Source organism: Palaemon carinicauda, chromosome 2, assembly GCF_036898095.1.
Source record: "Palaemon carinicauda isolate YSFRI2023 chromosome 2, ASM3689809v2, whole genome shotgun sequence".
In the NCBI taxonomy this organism is placed as follows: Eukaryota; Metazoa; Arthropoda; class Malacostraca; order Decapoda; family Palaemonidae; genus Palaemon; species Palaemon carinicauda.
In genome coordinates this window covers 48,219,887-48,227,386 of record NC_090726.1, presented here as the reverse complement: position 1 = coordinate 48,227,386, position 7,500 = coordinate 48,219,887, and the positions used below count along the sequence as shown (strand labels likewise).

General features: G+C 35.3%; 1 protein-coding gene across 2 annotated transcripts in view; it reads right to left on the bottom strand.

The window, feature by feature from the left end:
- LOC137624711 (uncharacterized protein C05D11.1-like) overlaps nucleotides 1-7,500 on the bottom strand; it is a 199,107-nt gene that overhangs the window by 43,047 nt on the left and 148,560 nt on the right. The window lies entirely within an intron of this gene.

Below are 7,500 nucleotides of genomic sequence, written 5' to 3'. Positions count from 1 at the left end.
AGAAGCAATAATTATTCCTGCATTACTTAACCTCAAATAAGAGAAACGACAGATGTACTATAATATTGCATCTATGGAAACTTACTGAGTTCAAAGACCCGTCTAAACCTGATAGTTGTTATCAAGTGTCTGCAAACTAGGGGAGACAGCAGCTATTGCCTGGCCCTCTCTGGACCTAGCGTGGGTGGTGATGGGGCTTGGACGTTTATCATTTGCATATATGGTTTGTTTTTTATGAAATTGTCCTGGCACTTGCTACAGTCACTCATGAGTGACATTTAAACAGCAGCAACAACAACAACGACAATAATAATAATAATAATAATAACAATCATATTAATATTAATAATAATAATAATAATAATATTAATAATAATAAAAATAATAATAATAATAATAATAATAATAATAACAACAACCATAATAATAACAATATTAATATCATTGTTATAATAATAATAATAATAATAATAATAATAATAATAATAATAACAATCGTATTATTATTATTATTAATAATAATAATAATAATAATAATAATAATAATAATAATAATAATAATAATAATAATAAACTTTTTCTGACCAGTAATATTTGGATGTACTCACTCCAAGGAATCTGGTTAGGCCTATAGATAGCACACGCAAAGTGTGTGTGAATGTGTGCGAGCACACGAGGGTGTGTGGTATATATATCTAGAATATAAATAGAATAATACTTCAAAAAGAAGCCTTTTAAGTGGTATTATCATCTGGTTTTCTGAAATACCAAAATGGCCACTAACCTTTGACAAGCTTCCACTAAACAATAACATTGTAGTTGATTTTCATCTTCTATATTTAAGATGAAATATTTTCTACGTTGATGAAATGAAAAAAAACATCAATAGGATTTCAAATGCAAATTATCAAGAAACTAAAAGGGCACTCAGTAGAGCGCCGACCTCCGCCACGGCAGCTTATCTTTTTACCTTTTACTCGACCGTAACCTTGTCCTTTGACCTTGACTTTCCAAAATTTATTAATTTCCAGCATTTTACATAACAGGTAATCCCTGCAACCTTGTCCTTTGACCTTGACTTTCCAAAATTTATTAATTTCCAGCTTTTTACATAACAGGTAATCCCTGCAAGTTCCATTGGTCTATGATTAAAATTCTAACCAGGAAGCTGTTCACAAACAAACACACAAACAGGGCGAAGGTAAAATCTGTTATCTAACAAAATATAAATCAATTTCAATGTTAATGTGAACCTTTCCTATATTTTTTTTACCTTCACCTCTTTACCCTTTGCATGAATTTGGACGTTCATCTACTCAAGCAGAATTCTAATGACAATTCAATTAAAGTTACAATTCAGCTTAAACAGAATATGGTTGCAAATTTTGATGGCAATTTTATGTCCAATCAAAATTAACACAGATGCAAAGAACAAGAATCTGTATATATATATATATATATATATATATATATATATATATATATATATATATATATATATATATATATATATATATATATATATATATATATATAATCTGTGTATATATATGTATATATATATATATATATATATATATATATATATATATATATATATATATATATATATATATATATCAAATCATCATTTCCTACGCCTACTGACGCAAAGGGCATCGGTTAGATTTCGCCAGTCGTCTCTATCTTCGAGCTTTAAATTCAATACTTCTCCATTCATCATCATCTACTTCGCGCTTCATAGTTCTCAGCCATGTAGGCCTGGGTCTTCCAACTCTTCTATATATACTTATATATATATATATATATATATATATATATATATATATATATATATATATATATATATATATATATATATATCTAGTCACGTTCTTCTCCCCGTCCCACGGGTAGGGGGAAGAGGAATAGTCATACCCTGGTGAGGAGCAGTTGCGTATTATGCATAACTAAATATTTAGCCATCGTCTTTGGCCGGGTCGCGTACACCAGTGTATAATAAAAAGGATTGCAACTGCCAACAGATACAAGCAAAAACAGTAAAAAATAATATTGATAAAAGTCTGTAAATCTACCCCTGACTTTACCTGATCATTATCAAGTTAAGTTTAATCCCTCCCTCTGAGAGCAGATGTCTTGTCTACCCAACATAGCGCTTTTCAATGTGATAAAGTATATGATAAACTGAATGCATTTCTCTATCTTTTGACATACTGTATTGTATAAATTTCCGCTTTATCAGTTATATAATAGGAGACTGCTCTCTCTCTCTCTCTCTCTCTCTCTCTCTCTCTCTCTCTCTCTCTCTCTCTCTCTCTCTCTCTCTCTCTCTCGAAACATAGCGCTTTTCAATGTGATAAAGTATATGATAAACTGAATGCATTTCTCTATCTTTTGACATACCGTATTTTATAAATTTCCGCTTTGTCAGTTATATAATAGGAGACTGCTCTCTCTCTCTCTCTCTCTCTCTCTCTCTCTCTCTCTCTCTCTCTCTCTCTCTCTCTCTCTCTCTCTCTCTCTAGCGCGAAACATAGCGCTTTTCAATGTGATAAAGTATATGATAAACTAAATGCATTTCTCTTATCTTTTGACATACCGTATTGTATAAATTTCCGCTTTATCAGTTATATAATAGGAGACTGCTCTCTCTCTCTCTCTCTCTCTCTCTCTCTCTCTCTCTCTCTCTCTCTCTCTCTCTCTGTACTTTGATACTTATAGTTTGATCAGTTTCTATTTTGTACATGTGACTGTTATCGCTCTCTCTCTCTCTCTCTCTCTCTCTCTCTCTCTCTCTCTCTCTCTCTCTCTCTCTCTCTCTCTCTCTCTCACTATTGTTTCTTTTCCTGTACCTTAATGCTTATAGTTTATTCAGTTTCTATTTTGTACATGTGATTGTTATCTCTCTCTCTCTCTCTCTCTCTCTCTCTCTCTCTCTCACACACACACAATTGTTTCTTTTTCAGTACCTTAATGCTTATAGTTTATTCACTTTCTATTTTGTACATGTGATTATCTCTCTCTCTCCCTCTCTCTCTCTCTCTCTCTCTCTCTCTCTCTCTCTCTCTCTCTCTCTCTCTCTCTCTCTCTCTCTCTCTCTCACACACAATTGTTTCTTTTTCAGTACCTTAATGCTTATAGTTTATTCACTTTCTATTTTGTACATGTGATTATCTCTCTCTCTCTCTCTCTCTCTCTCTCTCTCTCTCTCTCTCTCTCTCTCTCTCTCTCTCTCTCTCTCTCCAAACTATGCTGTAAAGTCCTACAGTAAAGTCAAAAGGTAGGTTCTGTTATTGAGGTTACTAATCCTATAGAGTGCTTTTAAGAAAAGGATTTCTGGCGAGTTTTGGGAAGCTCCTGTAGCGCGTTTTCAAAAATCAGAGATGGCAACCCTGCTGCTACCCTTAGTGGTCAGCGGTACCAGGAAGGAGCCCGATAACAGAACCATTCCTTTTGTCCGGGAAAAATAGGAAGACAACGGCCATTATGATCAATTTATTCTAACCCACTTCCTTGTCGAGGCCTTTCAGCATCATAGGGAGGAATGCCAGAATGCCAATAAATTCTTCCCATGTCACGTTTTTGTTTCTTTATTCCAGACGTGTTCTTCCCGCCAGCTATCAAGGCCGACTACTCACTCAGCGTTGCCAACTTGCCAGATGGGTTAGTGTAAAAATCCCCAAAACTCATGATAAAATATCCCCAAAACTTCGCTAAAATCCCTATTTTCACAAATATATTTTCTTTTATTATGTATTTTCTTTTATCATGTAGAATTTGCTAATATAGATATTACTCACTATAATTCATATAAGTGCAAGGAAACTAATTGCAATAATATAAATGTTTACTCGTTTTGGTTTCCTCTTCATAGAAATTTGTACGGAATATCCCCACCAGACACCCAAAATTCCCCAAATATAGGGATAAATACCCATATCTGGGAAGACTGCTCACTCTCACTTTACTGCCAATATCGTTTTTCATCTTCATAATTTTCTTTAAGCAGTTCTTTGTCTTAGATGGACAATTGTCATGTATTTTTTTTATATTCATTTCGTGAGAGTAAAACATGAAAATGAGATATCCTATTACATTGTCCTACATGAGGATTTTTTTTTTTTTGGTTAGCCTCTCCATGATTGGCAATATAAAAAAGTTGTAATAGAAATTAGGAAACTGAATTAAATTTGTTTAATATGTACATGAAATTATTTCTTTGCGGGACTTTCTACTCTGTGATAATAACAATAATTGAATTGAATAATTTTTTTATATTTTGAGTTGAATTAAACTTAAAAAAAAAAAAACTTTTTTCAGCCATGGTTCAGTCAAATATCCTTAAACAACGACAATGAAACTAAAAGTTTGTAAGTTAAGGAATGATTAAATTAAGTGTTCACGGGTGAAAAAAAAAAAATAAGATCTCTTGTGCTATTAGCCAATAAGTAATTATAAAGGTCTAAATATGTTATCTATGTCAAGACAACAATCTGTTGTTCCCATTTTTTTTTTTTTAATTATTATTATTAAGATATACAAATTGTTTATTTTAATTATTGACATAAATAAACTACGAACAAGTGGTTGTTAGTCTCCCAAATAGGACTTACAGATTATGAAAAACTTGATATGAAAAAAAAAGTTTTCAAAATACAATAGAGAAAGAATGGAAGTTTTTAATTCTTAGTTGTTGTTGTTGTCATTATTATTATTATTATCATTCCAAGCTAAGCAACAAGCCTAATTTTTAAAGGTTTTAAAGGTCGCTCATGAATGGCAGAGGCAAGGGACAGTGACATTGCCCTAGCAATCAGGACAATGCCCTAGAGACTGACCATATATTATATGATCAGCGCCCAAGCCTCCTCTCCACCCAAGCTAGGACCTGGGAGGGCCAGGCAGTGGCTGCTGATGACTCAGCAGATAGACCTATAGGCTTCCCCAAACCCCCCACCCTTAACTCACATGGATGGTAAGGTTGCAGACACTAATGGCACTAACGAGTCTGAGCGGGACTCGAACCCCCGACTAGGAAACACCAGGCAGAGACGTTACCAATCAGGCCACAGCAACATGATGCTATAAGCCAAAAGGGCTCCAAATATGGAAAAATAGCTCAGTGAAGAAAAGAAACAAGGATATAAATAAACTACTAGAGAAGTAAAAAAAAAAAAAAAAAAAAAAAAAAACATTTTAATCAGCAGTATGATGAACCTACGAGGTTAAGAGACAGTGCGACTGAAATTACTATGGCATAAAGAGAGAGAGAGAGAGAGAGAGAGAGAGAGAGAGAGAGAGAGAGAGAGAGAGAGAGAGAGAGAGAGAGAGAGAGAGAGAGAGAAGAGAACTGGCTAAAGCAACACGTGTGACGCAATTGTGCTTCGAATCAAGGCCGAGATGTGATCAAGAAGATGATTTGAGTCTCTCATCACGAGTCATTTATTATTAAGCGCCTCCGTCACACACCAGTCAGCTAGTTAGCTGGCGTAGACAGGCAAACGAGTTCTCCGGGATCTCCAACTATGCTTATTTCGTATTCTGTATGGCACTGTTTTCAGAAGCTCTTTAACCTGCCCACCCAAGACCCTTTTTTTTTTTTTTTACATAAGGGTGCTTTTCTTCAGTTTGGAAAATAAGCGAGATGCTTCAGCCGTCGGCACTTAACTAGGAAAAGAGTTCTCCGGAATCTCCAACGATGCTCATTTCGTTGTATGACACTTTTCAAAAGCGTTTCAACCTGCCCACTCAAATTACCCTTTTCAAAAGAGTGCTTTTCTTCAGTTTGGAAAAGAATCGAGACTTCAGCAGTTAGCACTTTCCTAGACAAACGAGTTCCCCGGAATCTCCAAGGATGCTTATTTCGTATTCTGTATGGCACTGTTTTCAAAAGCGTTTCAACCTGCCCACCCAAATTCCCTTTTTCAAAAGGGTGCTTTTCTTCAGTTTGCAAAAGAAGCTTGACTTCAGCCAGCTAGCGTAGATAGGAAAAAGAGTTCTCGGGAATCTCCAACGATGCTCATTTCGTATTCTGTATGGCACTGTTTTCAAAAGCGTTTTAACCTGCCCACCCAAATTCCCTTTTTCAAAAGGGTACTTTTCTTCAGTTTGGAAAAGAAGCGAGACTCTTCAGCCGTCAGCACTTTAGTAGAAAAAAAAGAGTTCTCCGAAATCTCTAACGATGCTCATTTCGTATTCTGTATGGCACTGTTTTCAAAAACGTTTCAACCTGCCCACCCAAATTCCCTTTTTCAAAAGGGTGCTTTTCTTCAGTTTAGAAAAGAAGCGAGACTTCAGCCAGCTAGCGTAGACATGAAAAAGAGTTCTCCGAAATCTCTAACGATGCTCATTTCGTATTCTGTATGGCACAGTATTCAAAAGCGTTTCAACCTGCCCACCCAGATTCCCTTTTTCAAAAGGGTGCTTTTCTTCAGTTCGGAAAAGAAGCAAGACTCTTCAGCCAGCTAGCGAAGACATGAAAAAGAGTTCTCCGAAATCTCTAACGATGCTCATTTCGTATTCTGTATGGCACTGTTTTCCTGCCCACCCAAATTCCCTTTTTCAAAAAGGTGCTTTTCTTCAGTTCGGAAAAGAAGCGAGACTCTTCAGCTCTTACCATGAAGCGATCGAGCTTGAGCTTAACGGACCCCCTTAAAATGTTGGGTGACTTGGTTCTGTCTGTCCCCAATATGTCTACATTCTCTCATACGTCACTCTCCAAATACCTTCCTTCATCATCTGGATTCTGGACCAGTCTTCTCTTGCCCATCTCCTATCACAACCAATCATATCCTATCTCGTGGGATTAAGAACAACGGCGCTAATAAGATCTAGGAACAACTTAATCTCTGTCAGTCAGTAGAAAAAAAAAAAAAAATCTCACTTTAGATTTTGTATGACTTAGAGCACGGCCTGCTTAACTACAAACATGACAGGAATTTAAATATCTCACAGAGATAGACACTTTTGTCCTTGTTTTTTTTATGGTAGCCGTTAAGTTTTAAGATCTATGAACAACTTAATCCCTGTCAGTCAGTAAAAAATAAAAGTTCTCACTTTAGATTTTGTATGACTTCAAGCACGGCCTATTTAACTACTACATGGCAGGAATTTAAATATCTCACAGAGATAGACACTTTTGTCTTTGTTTTTTTATGGTAGCCGTTAAGTTTTAAGATCTATGAACAACTTAATCCCTGTCAGTCAGTCAGTAAAAAAAAAAAAAAAAAAAAAAAAAAAAAAAAATCTCACTTTAGATTTTGTATGACTTCAAGCACGGCCTGCTTAAGTACTCACATGACAGGAATTTAAATATCTCACAGAGATAGACACTTCTGTCCTTGTTTTTTTATGGTAGCCGTTAAGTTTTAACAAACAAGGAAGAGAGGAGACACTCGCAACTAACTGTAAGCAAAAAATGGGATCAAAAACTGCATCTATGACTTCTGAATCACTAATTTACCAGACATCGGGATTTAACTCATGTTAACATTCCTGTCA